We start from the raw sequence: 21496 nt of genomic DNA, 5'->3' as shown, positions 1-21496 counted from the left end.
CAAATTCCGAATGTCTTTGCAGAGCCATCAGCAAACTTTTCACTAAAGCTTTCAGCTGTCCAGCTAACCTACAGAGATTGCAGGTAAAAGCTGTTCTGAAGGCACAAGTTAGCAATCCTGGGTCACACTTTTCTGATTCCATGTGTTGCATCACCTCTATATATCTCAAGAACATAATCACTTTTAGGTGTGCAGTGATGGACTTCAGCATATTGAACAAAACACCACCTGCTGCCAGTCCTGCATTTTTACTTATGTAATTGAATGAAGATGTACAGAATGTCTTCAGCACATGAGAGAAACAAGCACAGACCTGCGTACATATTTGAGGAATCATAAATCTGCAATTCTGACCAGAAAGGTGGAGCAAACCAGGAAGACTGAATTCAAACATTTGAACTCAGAGCATCACAGCCTCTCTGATATACTCTTGATGGGAGATGGGGTGACATCTAATCCAAACATTATGGAGAAAAAGGTAAACATTCTGAATCCATAGGCTCAGGACTTTGATACCGCTTCCAGGTTTTTCAACCTAGAGGATAGTACATCATCCACTTAAGGATATCATACAATAATAATGTACCTTGGTTGAAAGCTCCCTTTTATTTTAAGCAACTGCCCAAGGCAGAAGCCTACATGTTGCTTAGTAATTGAACTATTACATCCTGTTTTGTTAATCATTCTAATTAATATATATACATTTTAATAATTAACTGAATCTCACCAGGGTCCAGAGCAGTGTGTATGTCTGTTGGTATTTCCACATTTACAGTCACACCCTGCTATTATTGATTATATAGTAATCAACTGCTGTTCAGATGGTCTGAAGGCAGCTGCAGGTAGAAGGAGGGTATATGGAGGAAGAGCGATGAATGTGCTTTCAGGCAAACATCCACTGCAATTAAAGGTAACAAGGAGAGGCTTCCTCACCAGAATGCCAAAACAACAGGTTGCCCATTTGTAAGGCTCAAATTGTTAATTTTTGTGCCGACAAAATGTGTTTAGTATTAGAGAGGGCTGTAATTAGAGGTGGGATGCTTCAATACTCCTTCCAAAAGGAGGGGTTGACATAGCTCACTCTAGGTGGCAATGATAGCTTGTGTGGCCAAGGTAGAGTAACAGAGAAAATGCCACTTTTTCCACTGATTCAGGGCACATTTTGGCAGCCAATAGCTGCCAACTTATTCCTCCCTCCACCCCTGGCTCACTACTGAATTAAAAGGAGTAGAACTGTCAAACGAGAGATGTTGCCACCACATCTTACTGATGTGGTCCCATGCTGGGAGAAAGGTGCTATATGAATAATAGAAAGTTAGGCGAGACCCAAGGGCCATCCAGTCCAACCCCTTACCATGCAAGAAGACACAATCATAGCATCTCTGACAGATGTCCATCCAGCCTCTGTTTAAAAACTTCCAAAGAAGGAGACTCCACCATCCTCTGAGGGAATGTGTTCCACTGTCTTACCATCAAGAAGTTCTTCCTAAAGCCGAGATGGATTCTCTTTTCCTACAGTTAAATGCTAGCATCGTCTTACATCATCATAACACAATTTAAGATTATGTAATGTGGAACTGAGCCATTGCATAACATCCACATTCTCAGAAGAGGTGCAGGGACATAGCTATGCCATTGGGGCATTGTGTAGGAAAAGACATTAAGAGAGCTATGGTGTTTTGGTCCTGATGCACATAATGTTCCAATGTGCAAGCCACAACATGTCCCATTGCGCAATGGGACAACTTCCACAGTACCCCATTCTGTATTATTTCAGTACACTAGCAGGGTTGCATAGTGTGTCAGTTATGTAGCTCTGTCATTGTAAAGTTATACATTGTAGCCTATAATGCGGGATTTGGCCCATCGTAAACAAATAAAGAAGAACTTAAAAAACTATCAGAGTACAACATTTCAATGCTTATTGTAAAAGATAAATAAATCTGATAACAAATGAGGCTCTGGCAAGTTAAATAGTTATGCTACCTCCCCTGAATATTTTTAATAGCTTTTTTATATTTTTAAATTAAACCAACTCAAACTCACAGAGCACCTCAGCGAGTACATTCACGGGGACCATATGGTAAGGGTGCCTGCAGTCATCACTATGTTTAGCTCTGGGTTTTCTGAAAACCCAGACAGCTAAGAGTTTTTAATGTGGGGCAAGGGCTGGAAATGTCAAATTGGGTCCGCAAATTGTGAAAAACAACCCTGGGGTTTGGGCCCTACATAATATAAACAGTAGACAGAGAGCCCAGCAAGAATTTTTGATCTACAAGTAATGCCCCGAGGTGACACTGTTATTGTTAATTTCCATCAAGTCAACTTCAACTTAAGGTGACTCAAGACCTCCATATCATTGTGTTATCTACAGCTCTGTTCAGGTTTTGCAAACTCAAGACCATTGATTCCTTGATTAAGGAGATTATCGCATTCAATTTAAAGTGACTTATCCCTGATGGGATGAAGTCATGTTTAAAGTATCCCAAGTAAATATTATGGGAAAACTCTTGAATGCAAATTCTGTTCATAACTGGAATATACTATCTTTGATGGTGGTGGAATCTCCTTTCTTGGAGGTCTTTAAATAGTAGTTGGATGGGTCAGGAGCCTTCTATATTCTAGCACAACAAAGATTGGACAAGATGGTCCTTGCAAACCCTTCTCACTGTAGGATTCTAGGATTCTATGACATCTACATGATATTCCAATGAACAATCTAGCGCTTGTATTTTGGCACAGTAGATAGTGGCAGCTGGTGGTTTCCATATCAGTGGATATCCAAATCCACTCTGAAGTTTAATCTTAACTTTAAAGAACCTGTTGAAGGTGCTGAACCTAGCTCAGAGACAGGATTTGGGGTTTTCTTTTTAACTTTGCAGCAAAGGAGACAAGATTCTTTAAACTGCTTTGAAGAAGGAGATTTTGAAGAGAAGGTCAAAGGAGAGAGAAACTTTAAAGGAACTGTCCATGGTGCTGAACTCTGTCCTCAAAAAAGGTTCACCCACTAGACAGTGTAACGTTTGTGGCAGACCCATTCCTTGCCCCATTCCACGTGTTATACTGTTTTCAACTACTTGTAGATGGTGCACCATTTATTTTTTAGGTCTGAGAAGGCCAGAACAGTTATCCTGTGGCCTTGGATGGGAAAGGAACCAAAGAACAACAGAGCCTGCATCCTTCAAACATCTAATGAGGTTGCATCTTTCATCCAGAGAATGCAAGGGCACTAAACACAATGGACAACTCTTTTTTAATTCAGACACAAAATGAAGGGGACTCACCACTTCACTACTAAAATAGAACCCACTGGCTGTTGCTGTCAGTAAGTAAAGGAAACTAATTTATGCAAAATCCTAATATTTTTTATCATCAGAAAGGCCCTTTCTTTTGAGTTCCTATCAAATGTGCTAAAATGTTATGGGTATAAACATAAAGGCTATATATACACATTGCTATCCAGCACTAGGGGGTTTGATTCTTTCTAATTTTGTTCTCGAAGGAAAGAATGAGCATTTCCAATGAATTTTCTTCACAAGGAATAGCATTTTTCCTTTCTGCCATGCAGAAATATTGTTTCCTGTGCATAAAACTCTGTTTCCTGTGCAAAAACAGAATGCGATTTTTGTGCAGAATAAATCCCAAACTGCAGATTTGTATCAGTCTGGGATGCTTGTTGGCAGGATTTCCCAACACCCGAGAAAACCGTTTTTCAACCGTTTTTGAATATTCTTTCCACCGCTTTGCAGAATGAAAAAAAACCAGACTTGTGGTTTTTAGACTTGTGGGAGGAAAATGAATATAGCAAGAACAGCGTGGTTCAAGCTTATATTATTGTTCAAGGAACTATAAGCCAAACTTGAGTCCCCCCTTTGTCATTAAAAGACCCATTAATTAAATTCTAGTATTCTCTTTAATAACATGTTGGGGAAAACCATCTCATCAGAAAAGAGACCAAAAACAGAACTCTGAGAAATGCCCCACTCATAAACAAAAGCCATCTAATTAAGCCTTAATTAAATACTGTACAGTCCTCAATGGCTTAGCAGGAATCCTCTTGTGTTGAGACATTCCTCGGCTCCAGACAGTATAATGAAATACTTAGCTTTGATTTACCAGCACCAGAAATATTCCAATGACACTTCCCTTTCTGATATCTAATTTGAAGCAAAACAGAAAGGAGGAAATTGCTCGGCTTCTGATGGCAGTAAGGATGATTTAATAAAAGGCTGCTACGGTATGCAATAATTAACGCAGGAGCGACCGAGACAGAAGGAGCGGAAATATCTTGCACATGAAAGCAGAGGGCAGAGCCTTAGGTAGCGCTGCAAGTAGATATCTGTCCCTTTCTTCCTAACTACTGGTTGCTGGGATGAGAGAAGGAAGGTTTTCAGAGGCTTTTCTTCATTTAACTAAAAATATGACTGCCTTGACTCCTGTGGCACCATTTGAGAAGGCTCTCAGAAATGCAAGGGGGGGCGGTTGTTATTGCTAGTTGGAAATGTCTCCTGCCAATTCTTTACAGGCCTTCTCTATACTCTATAATTACACTTGCAATTCCCTATCACTGTCTGTACAAAAGATGGGGACGGGGGACATGAAAAGACACAAAATGGTTGAAAAACAGCCTTCTTGAATATCAGAAAAACCTGATGAGGAGAATCCAGAGGAAAATCCAGAGGTGCAGCGATGTTATGCCCAAGTTTGTAGGGGCAACCTGTTTATCCTGAGAGCATGTAGTGGAAATCCCCCTTTCAGTAGACCCTCCCAACAGGGCTGATACAGACACTTGAGACACCAAATTTGGTTTTAGACACTATGCATGTAACAGCTACACTGTAGAAATAATGCAAGTTGATATAACTTTAGCTGCCATGGCTCCATCCTACAGAATCCTTGTATTTATAGCTTTGTGAGGCACCAGCACTTTTTGGCAGAGAAGGCCAAAGACCATGTAAGTCTGCAAATCCCATGATTCCAATGCTAAAGTCCCATTATATACTGTGGGGTAATAAAAATGATACCCATAAAATTAGGAAATCAGGATTTACTCACTGGAATTTCTTTTAAAATATATTTTTTCAAGTTGTGGGTGGTTGAATCTGTGAATGCAGATTCTGTGGATACGGAAGGCCAACTGTAGCGTAAGCTTTCATAGATTTGGTCTGCTTTCTCAGATGCATGGAGATGAAGATAACTCCATACATCTGAGGAAGTAGACCAAGTCTACAAAAGCATATGCTCAGGCTGTGTCTACAAAGTGTATGCTACTTCTTTTGCTCAGTTAGGCTGTGTCTACACAGCAGAATTAAAGCAGTTTGACACTGCCTCAACTGTCATGGCTCAATGCTATGGAATTCTGGGATCTGATTTGTCATTTTGTGAGAGATTTAGCCTTCTCTGTCAGAGAGTTCTGATGCCACAACAGACTACAAATCCCAGGATTGTATAGGATGAAACCATAACAATTGAAGCAGTGTCAAACTGCTTTAATTCTGCAATGTGGCAGCAGCCTCTAAAGGCTGCTACAAGATGCCTTTGCATATTGATATTCCAGAGTAACATGGCTATGTCTCTGAATTCTATTAAAAGAGTTGCAACCTTGGCCCATTCTTTAAACACTTTCTGTTTGAAAAGCCAATAGGAATAAAAATGTTCTTTCCCACTGATGAAATGACAGCAAGGATGGAGTCAGTCTGACCTTTCACAGAAAGGAAATCTGGGGCAGCCACCGAGAAGGATCTATCCTGCATCCCTGCTGTTCAACCTTGTCAACAGGGAGGTTGAAGCAGCAAGACTCCATGGTAGGTTTTCCAAGTCCACATTCCACATCAATTCAACCCGTGCCCTTTGTAAGATCGTAAACTATTTTTTGTGGTCATGGTTTGGAAAAATTACTTTGGGGAATAGGGGAAAGGGCATGGTAGACATAATAATCAAACACACTTTAAATGTTTTGAGTGCAATAACGTTCTTCATTGGTGTCGCTGCACAAGAGTGCAGCATGATTTCACATCATGTCATGTGCCCAGTGAGACAGGTGAATGTAATACATCCAACAATGCACAAGATGATGACTTCCAGCAGACACACTAACCAGACAGCCCATGGAAGCCAAAAGTGTCATGCTGTGTAATCCGACAGAGTGAGATCAGATGTGTGTGGACTGAAAACAGAGCATAGCAGGGACTGAAGTCTCTGCCAAACACAGCAACAAGGATGAATGGAGCAAAATCTATTTTGATGAAACATGGTTATGATTTTGGAATATCCCACAAAGATACTGTAAAAAATCATATAAAATATCTGAATCCTCTATTTTTTTCACCTTGCTAAGAGCTGGGTAAAACCACATTGTAAATTAAATTTAGACTCATCAGGTTCATCAGGTTCAGGAGAGAAACATCTGATCCACAAGGCTGTACTTTTCTAAACTCGAAGAGAGATCAAACTGAGTAGGGCTGAATTAAGTTGAGGTTTCCAAATATGATCTAAGCTTTGATCTGTTCCAGTAGGCTTCTCCCCGTGTTCCCATATCTGACACTTTTACCTCTGTGCATGGTTTTAAGTGCTGTAGAAACAGAGAAAGGGAAGCTGGAGAGGTACCTGTTGGGGATGCTCTAACTGGAGACCCTGCATTAAGCAGAGGATTGGACCCAATTGGACCCAATTGCTCTATGAGTCTATGATTCTATTATTGGGACGGCATTAATTCTGTTGCACAATCCAGGTGTGGAATGGCAACACTGTGCAACTGCACCAACTTTCCAAATTTAATGCCGTGCAATTTATATTTAATGTTTGTGCAATTTAATGCACAAACCTATGTGCATGTCCATCCTTTCACAATGCCCTTGCTCATCAATGTGCAGTGTGGGTCTACAGGCACAAACGTGCCATCTGTGCAACTCTTCTTTTGCAACCTTGTACTGAAAGCAGCCATTTTGAATCTTTGGAACGTACATGAATATTGGTTTATGAAATTTCCATTGTTTCAATAAGTCTACATTAGTTGGGATTTAAATTTGGATTTAGGAGTATATCCCGGGGCTGGAAATGATCACAAAACTAAGAAGACCTTCTTCATGTTAGTAAGTCAAACAACGCTATTCATCACTGTTGCACAAACATCACACAGAGAAGAAATTCTTCCAAATTGCTGTAGGCTGCCTGGCAGAGTCCCAATAACCATGATAGATAACCCTGACACTTGACAGGTTACTGACACATGCGAAGCTCCCAGGGACTCCCTGGCAACTCACTCTTAAATTGGATTCCGGGAGAATCATTGCTGATCTATAATGAAGGAGGCTGTGGTGACAGAGACTCCAAGTCACTTCTGGGCCTTGATGCGAATCCTGGTTTTAAAAAAAATGCATGAGAGTCCACATGAGAAACATGTCTTTGAGAAGTAAGTTAAGAATTCCGCACAGAAATAAAATCATATGAAATCCTCATTTGAAACAATGAGCCACTGAATAGTGCCAAACAGGATTTTGTAGGCTTTTGTACAGAATGGGAGTTAAGTGTGACGTAGTGGTTTGCGTTTTGGACTATGACTCTGGAGATTAGGATTCAATTCCCAGCTTGGCAATGAAACCCACTGAGTGACCTTGGGCAAGTCACACCCTCTCAGCCTCAGGGAAAGGCAATTGCAAACCTCCTATGAACAAACCTTGCTTTAAAAAAAATCATGATAGGTTCACCTTAAGGTTGCCGTAAATCAGAAGCAAGTTATAGGCACAGAAGAAGAACAACAGCAACATCAACAACACCATGGCCTCTTTTAGACAGGAGGAATCTTACATCGCCACAATGAAGCATCCATCACTCTCTTTACCCTCATCTGGCTGCTTTTATAAACTAGGAAAGGCACACCTCTAGTATGCATGTGGTCTTCTATGCATGTGACTTGATTGAAAGCCTTTTTTAGAGACTTGAGGATGAGATGGTAGGAAATAACTACCCCAAATGTTGCAATCTAATATAACATATTTAGTTTATTTTCGGTTACCTTATAACAAAGCTTCGGTAGGCGTCTGACAATGTAAAGCCACAAATTAAAAAGCAATAAAAATACAATAAAAATACAACTGGGGCAACAAATAAAGCCTAGCAGATTAAAAAGCATCTCTTAAAATGCAATGCAATATAATATAATGGTATAATATTCAGTGTTTTCATTGCATGCAGCTCTTGCTGCTGCTGCTGCTGCTGCTGCTGCCCTTGCTCACTTTTGCACCTTTATGGTAAAAATGAACCATCTTTTTCTCCATGATGATTGCAATTTAAGTTATCTGTGGATATTTTTAATCTTCACCCTAGCCGTTAGTCTTGTGTTGGTACATGTGAGACATTTCCATCCTTAACCTGAAGATAACCTGCAGTGGAGTGTAAATTCCCATCACCACTTCTCTCCTGTGATTCAGATGGATAAGGTTCGCTCTTTTTCTCAAGCATCAGGGCATAACACCTTGTCTCCTGCACAAGACCCTATTCAATAACAACATTTGACAACCAGACAACCATTTCAGCATATGGAAAGGCCATGCTTTGTCTTCAGTGTTCAATCCATGATGTGAGCTGGTCAGGACAGCCAGAAAACATGTTCTGCATGTATGAAGGTTCCCACATTCATTCCTTCACATATTCCTTGAAAGTTTGCAATACCTGGACAAGAAGCATAGCCAAAATCTTGGGATGCTACTACTTAATGGTATATAAGATTGAATCAGACAATGGGTGAGCAATCTGTGGCCTACAGGCCACATGTGTCCCCTGGAGCCATTTTTATGGCCTGCGGGGCACTCCAGGAGCAAAGCACTTTCCTCTTCCAAAAATGTGTGTCCTCAATGCCCTCTGAGAGTGTCGGGGCATTTTTACCACATCCGTGCCCTCTTGGACCATTTTATGCACAGGATAGGCTTTTTCTTCAAAAGGCAGTGAAGAAATAATGCCTCTCCTGTAAATCTTCTGCGCTATATAAATAAAGTTTAACAACAACAACAACAATCTCCTGGACTTAAAATAGACCAGAGACCCCCCCCCCCCCCGCAATATAGTGGTAATACCCTGCCCATCCTGTAGAGGGCATTTGGGGAATTGGGGAAGGGCAACATGACTTTGTTTTCATGGAGTATTGTTGGGGTGCAGCCCTCCAGTGGCTGTTGAGGGCTAATGTGGCACTCTTAGCCTCCCAGCTTCTCATTCCCCAGATTCAATGAACCTAATGAGTTGTTTCAAAATAGAGCAGCTCCAAGTATATAATCTTGAATGATGGGTTTCCAGGAGGAGAAGGAAGAGGAGAGGGAGGGAGGGAGGGAGGGAAGGAAAGAAGGGAAGGGAGAGAGGGAGGGAGGGAGGGAGGGAGGAGGAGTTTTCAGAGAGATAATTTACTTAAATAATCTTTAGCTTAGCTGGAAAACAGCAACACCAACTTATGCAGCAATACCCCATTTGACCAATGTACCCACTGGGGTGAAGCAATGAGTCCATTCTACATTTTGTCTTGCCTGCAAGGGATTTATCAAAGGTCCCGAAGGCTTTGTCCAAAATAGCCAAAACAGCTCTGTTCAAGTTCTGAGTAATACCCAGCACAGATTCACTGAGCCATTGATATGGGACCCACCAACCACCAACTGGATTTAACTCTGATCAATACTTTTGGAACCGGTCACTGTGCCATGAAGAAGACATCCTTGATAGACTATGTCAAGCCAGGGGTCCATCGAGAGTAAAATGAATAAAGGGCATGAGTGTATCCAAAGTTGCTCTAAGGAGGTCATATGTTTAAAGAGGGATGTTATACAACCAACTTCCCACTTTGAGATCAAAAAAGCTGACACCTCCTACTTTCTTTCCTTCTTTGCCTTTCCTTCAGTCTTGTGTTCTCAGCTATTGCAGGGCTTCGCCATCACCACCCAAAGTGAGAAGTATGGGGAGACCTTTATAAGTCACTTCCAAACATCTCAGGTTATATTTTTGGCATGTCACATCTTCACACCAGAGTTCGGGATTTACTACTGGCATTTCTCATTAACACTCTCGAAAATCTACTCGGGTGAAAAAGCACAAAGGCACAGATGTGTGTGAAAGTGTGTCCATGTGAATGAGAAATAAAACAGAATGGGACTGCTTGTGAGTGATAACAAAGATGAAAACACTGACAAGTAAGAAAGATATAGCTTGACCTGATTTCTCCCTCTGTTAAAATGCCTGAGTGCTTAAATTGGGATAGGCATGTGTACAATATCCAAGGGTCATTTTAGAGTCCTCCAGACCCTGCATAGGGTACATCTACACTGGAGATATAATGTCTTTTGATACTAGTTTAACTGCCATAGCTCCAACCTACAGAATCCCAGGATGTAGTTTTGTAAGGCACAGCATTCTTTGGCAGAAAAAGCTAAAGACCTTGTAAAATTACAAATCCCATGATTCCATGGGATGGAGCTACAGTACTTAAAGTGATGTCAAACTACATTATTTCTACAGTGTAGTCTGCACACTACCATATTTCCACAATCAAAAGTATCTGATCTCTTCTGGTCATTTTTTCTTTACAAAATCAGCTTTTTAGGGGTGAAGCACACAGTAATTACAGTATATGCAGAACTGCATCTCCTGCCAAACTCTGGAGCCATAGTTTTGTCCTTTTAGAGTGAATTTGTTCTTTTAGGGTAGAATATTTTGTCGAAGAAGGGTGAGTGCCACACAGAAGCCCCCACACATTGCACACAGTTGACAGGCCACACATTTCCCATTTCTGTTCAGATGTAAGGACAACTGAGGAGGGATCCTTTGTTGAGCCTCCTTTCCCCTCTCTGCTTTTATTGTTGTTATTGAACTATTTGTATTCCACCTTTCTGTCATAAGTAGGGACTCTCAAATATTAAATTTAATTAAACAACTAAAACATAATCAACAGACTCACCAAACAACAGCGAAAAGACATCTAGAACTGAGCTATGTTGGGTTCAATGAGCCCAGTTGGAAGTTTACACATGTGCCACGTGAGCTCAGATGCTGGGCTCATTCATGCACCACACACCTATTATCAGTCAGAACTGAAAGGCACCCTCCAGGGTTGATATTGCACACACCACCTTGCCAAGTGAGGGCCATCTTTGACATTTCCTTCTGTTGTTTAACTTTTCAATACCTTATTTATGGTGTAGGTGATTTCATAAATTCCGATGTCTGATTTTCCTGCATGGTCTGAGATGTATGACAACAAATGCCACTTCTACACTCCTGATTTGGAAAATCTGGCTGAAATCCTAGCTTGGGGTTGCATATTAAACAATCTCTGTATCCAGTTATTGTTGTTGTTGTTATTGTGTGCCTTCGAATCATTTCCAATTTATGACAACCTGAATGTGAAACTATCACGGGGCTTTCTGGAGATGAGAGTGTGTGAGTCATCCAAGGTCACCCAGTGGGTTTTCTTGGCCAAGCAGGGAATTAACCATGATTTCCAGAATCATAGTCCAACACTCAAACCACTATACTACACTGGCTCTGCATGCAGAGTTCCAGATTAATTTTTCTATGCAACCCTTGGATTGAACTGAAACAAGGCATTGCCATACCAAGACACCAAGTGAGCAACTGAATGCACAATCCAGTGTGCATGCACAATGGTGCTTCATGAATAACTCCCCTACTACAGTGTTGAACTGAATGTGAATGTTCCACATTGGACAAACATGGTCAACCCTTTCCACAGGGGAAATAATGCATGTGTGAGACATCAACAGGATACTAGCCTGTTTTTATTCATGACCTGTTTGTACTACTTTCTAAGCTGTTGCATGAAGAGTGAAGAGGGATTTTCTTCTCCAGTAACTCCGAGAGAAATTAGATGACGAGGCTTGGTGAATCAAGGATCCAACTTTATTGAAAGAAATGTATTTCTGTCCCACATCCTGACAGACCAAAATTTGAACATAATAAGTGTTCTCACTTCAGTGCAGACACACTCTATTATAGTATGCTAATAGCTGCCAGGGTAACCTTCCATCCAACCAAAATGTCTAGCAGATGTATAGGTTAGCCTTTAGACCAGGCATCTAAACTGGCCTTCCACAGACTCCTTCCATGCTAACAATCCAGTCTTTGTCCCATGCTATCAGAAAGCCTTTAACATTATATGGATTTGAGGGAACCAGATATTCTGGGTGTACTTTTCACTATGACATCTGGTTTTACTGTAGGAAAATCCCAAAAACTAAGGCACAGACTTTTATGGAGATCCAAGCTATTTTCTAAGTTAGCCCAAGCAAAATTATATTAGAATTCCCTTTTCTTTAGGAATTGTTAGGAAGAATTTTCTGACAATAAGAGCTATTCAACAGTGGAACACACTGCCTTGGAATGTGGTGCAATCTCCTTCTTTGGAGGTTTTTAAACAGAGGCTGGATGGCCATCTGTCCCAGGGAGTACTTTGATTGTTTATTCCTATGTGACTGGGGGTTAGACTGGATGATCCTTGTAGTATCTTCCAACTCTATGATTCTATGATTCATTAACTCATTAACTACATAGTTGGGGTTCCCCAAGCCTACAAAAGACTTAGATGGTCACCTACCTCTTAGTTTGCATTTCATCCCTGTCCATATGCTTGGGAATAGAGAGACACAATGTGGTAGTAGGTAGACATACAAGAGGAAACTCTTAACAGAGTAACACCAACAAAAGAGCAGGACAGATTACTAGTTCACACCTCATTGTGAAAAAGAAAATTGCAAACTGTAATCCTTCCCAAGAACTCCTTAAGAATGCCTCTTAAGATTTTTGAAGTGCAAGGAACCAGGCAGAAAACTGCAACTCAGAAAATCACCCATCCCATCGTTCAACCACGCAGCCCATTGATATTGCAGTACTCTTTTTCAGAGCAGGTGCTGTGGAGTTAGTGGGTTAGAAAAGTTGACCCCAAATGAGTTAAGATTCCTTGGAGCTGGACAAAGAATACTTGGACGAACCCCACTGCTGCATTAAATGAGGATTCTTGAAGCTTTAAAGAAGAAACAATTATTGTAAGGAGCCCTAGTCTTACCAACAGCAAGATGAAAAAAGAATATTGCCAATTACACAGTTAAAGAAAGTGAACAGGTGAAAGTGGATAAACTACAGGCCAACAATTTTAATTATATTTGTGTCATGCAATGGCAAAGGAGGTCAATATGGGCTGAAATCAAGGATTCTTTAACCAAATGGGGTAGTGGGGTTGTGTAGGAGAGGTGTTTCACTCTGTAAACACATTAACATTCACTGAAGAGGGAAGCAAAGAAACACTCAGAAACATGATTTGAAGATAGAGTGCAGGGAAAAAGGAAAACACTTGCAAAGTCAAAAACACAGTGCAAAATCAGATGGTCACAGGATTCAGAGGCTCAGTGGTTTCCAGTCAACTTTTGTTATATGGCCATATTTACTACAGTAGTGCACATTTCAGTAGAGGATACATATCTCAGCATTTGTCTCAGTTGTCAGGAACCTTTGAGACCTGCTAGGTGATACTCTGTCTCTATGCTCCTTTATCAGGGCAACAGCAGGCAGGTAATTTCTATCTTTACATTTTTGATCATTGAAATAGGCCATCTGCTTTTCAAAGCTTTGGATATATCTGTCAGAATCCATATGCACTGTTTTGTCATGTTGGCATGGTGATATGATGACATTAGGGGTGAAGATATGAGGCATGGTGATATGGTGATTTAACGCTATATAGTATGTTGGCTATTGAGAAGTGGTTATCAATTATGTTAACTCCAAGCTTGGGAAACAAATGGAAGGGGCAGATGGACAGCAGCAGAAAGGAGTTGTAGTTTTATGACCCCAGTCTTCCTGCCATGGATCTGAGCTGTGAAACAGGGATGAACATCTTCCTGAAGGGAGATGAAATGATAACACAACAGGGGAAGGAGGGGAACATGAAGGGCCCTTTGATCTGGATCAAAGGGGAGTGATCGGGGTTGGAAAGGGGGGTTGGAGGATGGGAATGTATTTGTGATGCTCCAACTGGGAACTTTATCAGTTCTGACACTGAACCCAGGATGGGGAACTTTCTGTCTTGCTATCCTGAATAAATCTCTAGTTTCTGTTACACTACGATACTGTCTTGGTTATTGGGAACTGGATCCTCTGATCCTGACAATGTCATGGCTGGAGAATTGGAATAGCCCACTGGCAGGTTTTCTGTTCTGCTCTCTTCTTCCTTTGCTTTTAATCCAGAATAGCACCATCCAGGTTGTTTTTTTGTTGTGTGCCTTCAAGTGATTCTCACTCATGGTGGCCCTAAGGCAAATGTATCATGGGGTTTCCTTGACATGATTTGTTCAGAGGAGGTTTGCCACTGCCTTCCCCTGAGGCTGAGAGCACATGACTTGCCCACAGTCACCCAGTGGGTTTCATGGCTAATATGGGATTCAAACCCTGGGCTCCAGAGTCACAGTCCAATATTCAAATCACTATGCTACACATGCTCTCCCGGATTGTTAAATGTCCCCGTGTCTCTTTTCCCTGTAGATCCTTTCACTGGCTACAAGCTCAGGCCTGGGTCTATTTCAAACTTTTGGTTCTGGTAATTAAGGCTATGACCTTTAATCTCTCTCAGTACCTGGAACCTTGGTTGGCATGGTATGTATCTTTTAAGAATCTAGGATCATCAGGCAAAGGATCATTGTCTGTTCCACAAATACACACAGCCCTGTCAAGGCTGCAAGCCTTTTAAGATGTGGAGGATCTGTGGAATGGAGCTCCAGCTATAGGAGAATCTTGCGGATTATTGTGAGGGGTTGAAGACCTTCCTTTTTGATTCTCCAGCTGAAGCTTCTGAGTTGTGGCTGAGGTTGGGTAGTGACTGGTGGGGTGTTGGGGATTTCATTTCATGTCTACTTACAGTGTTATGTTTTATTGCATTGTCTTTGATTGTATATGCTGATGTTCTGCCCTTTGGTGAAGAAATAAATAAACATTATTTTCATAACAATCAGATCCATAGGAACATAGGTAGTTGCCTTTTAATGAATCAGTCCCTCAGTCTATCTAACCTTTAATTGCCATTGAGTCTTGGAGGAAATGTGCAAATTTTGGAGAGTTCTCATTTTAATATGACTCAAGTGAAATTTTCACCATCTTTATCTCTCTGTTTCTCCTCTATACTAACTGAGATCACAATGAGTAGGAACCAGGGCTTGGGACTTCTGGTCAAAGTCCTTATAGACCAATTCACCTATAGGATACCTACTGCATGCAGTTATAGGGGTTTTATGGAATCCTGAAATCAGTGGCTTGATGAAATGTTTAGACTTCTCCACTACTATATAGTGCTGTAGCTTTATTTTATTTTATTTTATTTATAACATGTCCCTTTCCTTTTCAGGATCCAAGGCAGATCCTACATCTGTGGTGGGCTCTGTAGAAGAGAAATCTAAGTACTTCATGAAACTACAAATCCCAATATTCCATGGGATGGAATCTTAACAGTTGCAAAGTCAGACCGGTATAACTGTGTAGTATAGCTAGACTAGGGCCTAAATATCTTAAAGGCACCAGATCCCTTCAGTTAAGCATGGTATTTCAGAAGAAGGAACTGGTAAAGCCACCTGTGAGTATTCTTTGCCTAAGAAATCCATATGAAAATCATGGGGTCACCAAAAGTCAACAGGCAACTTGAACGCACATACCTGGTTTTAATGTCATAAAATTCATTTTACTTCAGCTGGACCTTCCAACACATGAAATGAAATGCTTAACTATGGCTTTCTCTGTTCTACCAAGTTGCATTTATCTGCCTCACCACTTCTTGTTCTATATCTATGTTTTAACAAAGGGTTTAGATATGTTGTTCTTCACTGAATATGTGTGCTACTTGGATAATTTTATACAGCATAGAAATGTAAACCAATAAGCCAATAAGAATATGTCTTATTCCTACACATCTAGGAATAAGTCCTTCTGAATTCTGTGAAGCTAACTGTTGAGTAAGCCTGTATAGTCTTGCACTAAAAGTCAATAACTGGTGTAAAATACAGCTTTTTTCAAAATACTGTGGATGTTTTATTTTACTTTTTTGAAAGAGAGTCTGAATCTGAGTAGGACTTCAACAGATAAACATGCATGGAATTTAGTATGCAAAGGGGTCTTGTAGCATATTTGAGATTAACTGTGTGAAAGAAGTTGTAGAATGAGCTTTCATAGACTTTATCTACTTGTTCAGATACACCCGCGGAAGACACACTCTCTCACACACAAAAGGCAGCCGGAGAAGAGAATTTGTCATTTTGACCCTAACAATGTGTTGCTTAGACCCTCAGGAAGTTCTTATTTTTATTTTTGATTGAAAAGAAAATATTCAGAAGCCTGCAGGCAAGGAAAGCATTTAGCAACAAATATGGAAAGAAAACTTTGTTTGGATTTTCTTTACTTCTGGGGGAAAAAAAAATCTCCCTTGTTTTGCTCCTTGCACTTTATGGGGTTGAAAACAGCTTTCACCCTCCAGCAGCCTTTGAAAGTAATTCCATGTGGCAAATATGGCAAGGAAAGGGAAACAAAAAGAGTCTGGTTTTCCAAAATGGCCAGGCATAAGTAAGAATGAAATGACTTTGTCCACAAGAAACAGGCAATTGGCTGGATGGCATGAGGTTCGGAAAGCAAAAATTAGCCAAGACTGCTTTCTTTCCTTTAATTTTATCGTAAGAATAAGAATGATAAGTCAGAATAATTAATAGTAATTCATTTTGGAAAGAACTACCACCAATATGTTGGTGTCAACAATTTGCCTTCAAGCCTCCACAAGGTCTTAAGAATGTTAGCCCATTCGATTCAGACTTGCATCTGATGAAGTAGATTTAAGTCTGCAAAAGCTGATGCTACTAAGGTTTTTATCTTAGGGTCCGAACAGACAGGGCAAAATTGCTTTGGGTTTTTATTTTGGCCTGTCTGTACAGGCCCTAAGTTGCTACAAGATCCCTTTGCAGCCCTTCAGATGTCACTGAACTACAAATACCATCAGCCAATGATCAGGGATGATGGGAGTCATAGGTCAGCAACATCTAGAGGGTCATAGGATCCCCAGTGGTTTAGAGTAGGCAAGATCATGCTTCAGTCCCTAAAGAGTTGTGCCCTCTAGAATGACCTAGGGCCACAGGGTGTCATCACAACTGCCATTGTGGGTGTCCCATCTTGGAGGCCAACCATAGCATTAAGCCATGGTAGTTAAAGCAGTGTCAAACAGCATTATTTCTGCAGTGCACATTAGACCATTGAGAAGAAAAGCAGTGGGACATTTTTACCCCTGAATCTGCAAGTTTCCTAATGTTTTACCATCTCTCTAGTTCACAAGAAGTTTAGCAAAAGGTGATCTTCACTGAGCTTACATAACCTTCTGCCATTCTTAGTAGTAAATTAGCCCTTTGTTAACTGCATGTCACTTGGTTCAGTAAGAAATAAATATTGTAGTAGTTGTTGTAATAGCAGTAGTAGTATCCCAGAAAAAGCACAAGTAACATTATCACATATGCTTTCATAAATTCCCCTACCCAAGCAGTTGGACATATTTCTCCAGTAGGGAACATACACAAGTTCAAACTGGAGTTCAAACCCTGATGTAGGCGCTCAGCCTAAATCTTGCAAAGTGCATGTTGTGGGGGGTGTGGAGGTGTTTCTGGTTTCAGAGTTTGGAAACATTACTTTTTCAGACTATTGTGGGACCTGTTGTCCAGAAAGTAACTTTTTTTTTCTGGCTCAAATTATCTATCTGTCTGGTTGTGTTCTGTAAGAGTTTATTCCTGATGCTTCTCCAGCATCTGTTGCTGGTGGTACATCAGGAATAAAGTATTCCAGAACACACCCACATAGCCTGAAAAAAATATATGGATTCCAGCTGAGAAAGCCTTCGACTTCACATCTGTATCTATCTGTCTGTCTATCTATATATCCTTCCTTCCTTCCTTCCTATACAGTAAATGTTCCTGAGTTATACCTGTAGCTTAACTATATAATAGCACACTTGGCAAGCAAAGGATCTGATTTTTTAAAAATGATATTTATTCCAAACCAAACACATACCCTGTTTCTCAAGCAGCAGCACTACCATTTGTCATCATTGCTTGCCTGACCTCTTCTGCCTGAGAAGCTGAAATGTTTATGGACATTCACTGGAATACCCTGAAGATTTCCTTGCATCTCTTTCACCCTCGGAAAGTGTCTGACTCTTGGGTAATGATGAATAGGTGACAGCGGTGTTTAGCACATAGTTTCTGTATGAAAAATGTTACACTACCTGCCTGTTTATCTTGAGGCTGTTAAGACTGGCTTCGCTTTGTCCAAAACTTTGCAGTTGCTCCAAAGCTGAGGAGCTGTTTCATTGAAATGTTAAATAACTTTGCCACCTCGACGAAGTCACTTGTCAGAATGATTGACTATGCCGACTTACGTTGCAGAGATGTGTGCAGTGAGCATCCCTCTCTTAGTCCCCCAACCCACAGAGCCAGGAGGAAATGACTGAACCCTCAGCAATGTCAGTCTGCCATTCTCAGTGATTATCATACAAATAACTTGCATTTGCTTAAGTTGCATCTTCTTGCTTTGGATAGCTGGAATCTGGCACAACAATTCCTACAGTGATCTCGAACTTGATCATTGTAGGGTTGATGATTGCACCTGTCAGGTTTAAATCTACATAAACTCATTTGATTTTTACCAATGTACCTTGCCTTGGGATCATTAGAAACTTAGTAATTAGAGCCAATGGAGTGTAGTGGTTTGAGTACTGGACTCTGGAGAGCAGAGTTCGAATCCCACTTGGTGACCTTAGGCAATTCACAGTCTTTGAGCAGCAGAGGATAGCAAATGGCAAATTCCCTCTGAAGAAACTGGCAAAAAAACAACAACCCTGTGTTAGGTTCACCTTAGGGTCACCATTGGTGAGAAACTACTTAAAGGTGCACAACAGAAACAAAAACCAACTATGGAATGGCAAGTATGTTATGGCTCCAGCTTTATTTCAACCCTGTCTCCATTTCTGAGGTCCCCAGGGCAGCCCCACAGCTTTCAAATTCTATGCCAAGACCAGAATTAAATTGTATATGTGTGGAAATGATGGTTTTTCATCCCCTACAAGTCCTAAGTTTCCATAGCATTGAGCCATGGCAGTTAAAAGTGGTGTCAAACTGCTTTACATCTTTTGCAGGGTACATTAGATCAATGGCTGCCATTCTATTAGTGGCATAAATAGACGTAAGTCAGTCTTACATCTGTGTATATCCTTTGGATGATGATGATGGAGAGGTTAGTATTTCCTTTCTACCGCCACAACAACCAAAGCCTCCCTCGCTCCGAGACTTAGGCCCTGTACAGACCACTACTTTGTGCCAGCCTGTGGGTGGGGTAAGGCTCAAAGCACTATCACTGCTGCCAGGGCACCATTTAGATGCACGATGGTCCACACGCCACATCCCATGATGATGGCCCTCCAGCACTGCATCCAAACAGCACAGTGCCAAAGGGGCATCATCATGCCACATGGTGTTGGATATGACACCCTTTAGAGGGTGCAAAAAGAAGCTGCTTGGGGCGATTTCTTTTTGCTCCTTCTGAAGGGCGGAACAGGGCTGAGGCATGCGGTTGCCACAGCCCCAATCCCAGGAAAAAAGGGGCGGCATTCCATCGACCCTCTATACAGCCCCATTGTGTACAACTACTGAAGCTGTGCTACAGTCATTCCACACCTGATGAAAAGTGAAGCAGGGATCAAAGAAATGTCTGGCTATGCCCCTTTATCCAGACACAAAATGAGTTCATCAACTGATGAGACCTCCAGAGGACCTTGGTGGACTTGAGCTGATCATTCATGTCTGTCTGCAGCAGTAATTCCTAAAGTGGGTAGTGGAAATCCAAGGGGTTGGTGAGAGAAAAGGGGGTGACAGGGAGGCCTTCAATCAAAGTACTAACACAAAAGAATGACAAGTGGAACTTGCTCTTGTACTTCTCCTTCTTCTGTGCTATTTTAGTCTATGGTGCTCAGTGGAAATAAGAGGCTCACAATCTGGGACAGTCTAGGCATCCTCTTCCAATAACTCCAGAGCAAGAATTCTACCTGCCTTTGATTTATTATTATTATTATTATTATTATTATTATTATTATTATTATTATTATTATTATTATCCTATAAATAAAAAAACCCAGACAACTAGGATGATGGGAGTTGTAGCTCTTCACCTCTGGCTCTAACTCACCACCTTGTTATGCACCGGCACTGACCAGTTTTGGCCAGTGGTTAAAGCTTTGCTCTAAAGCAGCGGAGTTTCAGAGAATAGGCTGAAGACCCTGACAAATTCTCCAAGCCTTCTCACTCTTGCTCCACAGAAGTCTTCACACTTCTTCAGGTTCCTGCTGGCTCTTGTATCTTCACCCAAGACACCAGACAACTCAGTAGTCTTAAATGAAAGATCTACTTTATTCTACTATATACAAATACTAATGCCCTCACAAATCACAATCTCTACAATCTCCAAACTACTCACACAACTCCACAACTACCCACAAAATACATTGGGAATTATAGACATTTTTATAGTCATAGTAAAACACCACCCACTTAGCCAGTTTCCACCCAGTGGGCGTGTACACTCATTTTGATTGGTTCTCATAGATCAACCCATAATTAATGATTTCATCATTTCACCTTGTCCACTTAACAATTCTCAGGTGTTTTCAATTAAACACTCTACATTTCTGTCTTTGGCATTTAGGACTGCTAAATTACATTAGCTTTTACACCTGTGTGGCTTCTTAATTGCTTTTGCTTAGTCATAGTGACTCTCACATACATGTTTTATTTCTATCACTGTATATCCCATGTTGCATTTTCCTTAACAATATTACCGTAATTTTACTTTAACACTATCTTTACTATGTCCTGCACAACTATACTACAAAACATGAAACACAGTAGAAAACGCTGAAGATGCCAGCCACAGATGCTGGAGAAACGTCAGGAAGAAAATCTTCTAGAACAGTGGTTCCCAACCTTCCTAATGCCGCAACCTTTTAATACAGTTCCTCATGTTGTGGTGACCCAAACCCATGAAATTACTTTTGTTGCTACTTCATAACTGTAATTAAATAGGTGTTTTCCAATGGTCATAGGTGACCCCCATGAAAGTGTCATTCGACCCCCAAAGGGGTGCCGACCCACAGGTTGGGAACCACTGTTCTAGAACATGACCACATAGCCCAAAACCCCCACAAATAACCACAGTAGAAAACATTTACACACAATTTCCTTCCTGGACTTTTTTAGGTGTCTGTTGCTTTGTCTATTTTAATTAACTTCAATTTTGTTTTAACTCTGTATATATAAATCTTCTTTTAATTCCTTTATCTCAAATAATTTCATCTTATTGCTAACCTATCTATCTATCTATCTATCTATCTATCTATCTATCTATCTATCTATCTATCTATCTATCTATCTATCCATATTCCATT

The sequence above is a fragment of the Sceloporus undulatus genome, chromosome 4 (assembly GCF_019175285.1).
Source record: "Sceloporus undulatus isolate JIND9_A2432 ecotype Alabama chromosome 4, SceUnd_v1.1, whole genome shotgun sequence".
In the NCBI taxonomy this organism is placed as follows: domain Eukaryota; kingdom Metazoa; phylum Chordata; class Lepidosauria; order Squamata; family Phrynosomatidae; genus Sceloporus; species Sceloporus undulatus.
Note: the sequence above shows the minus strand (reverse complement) of the source record.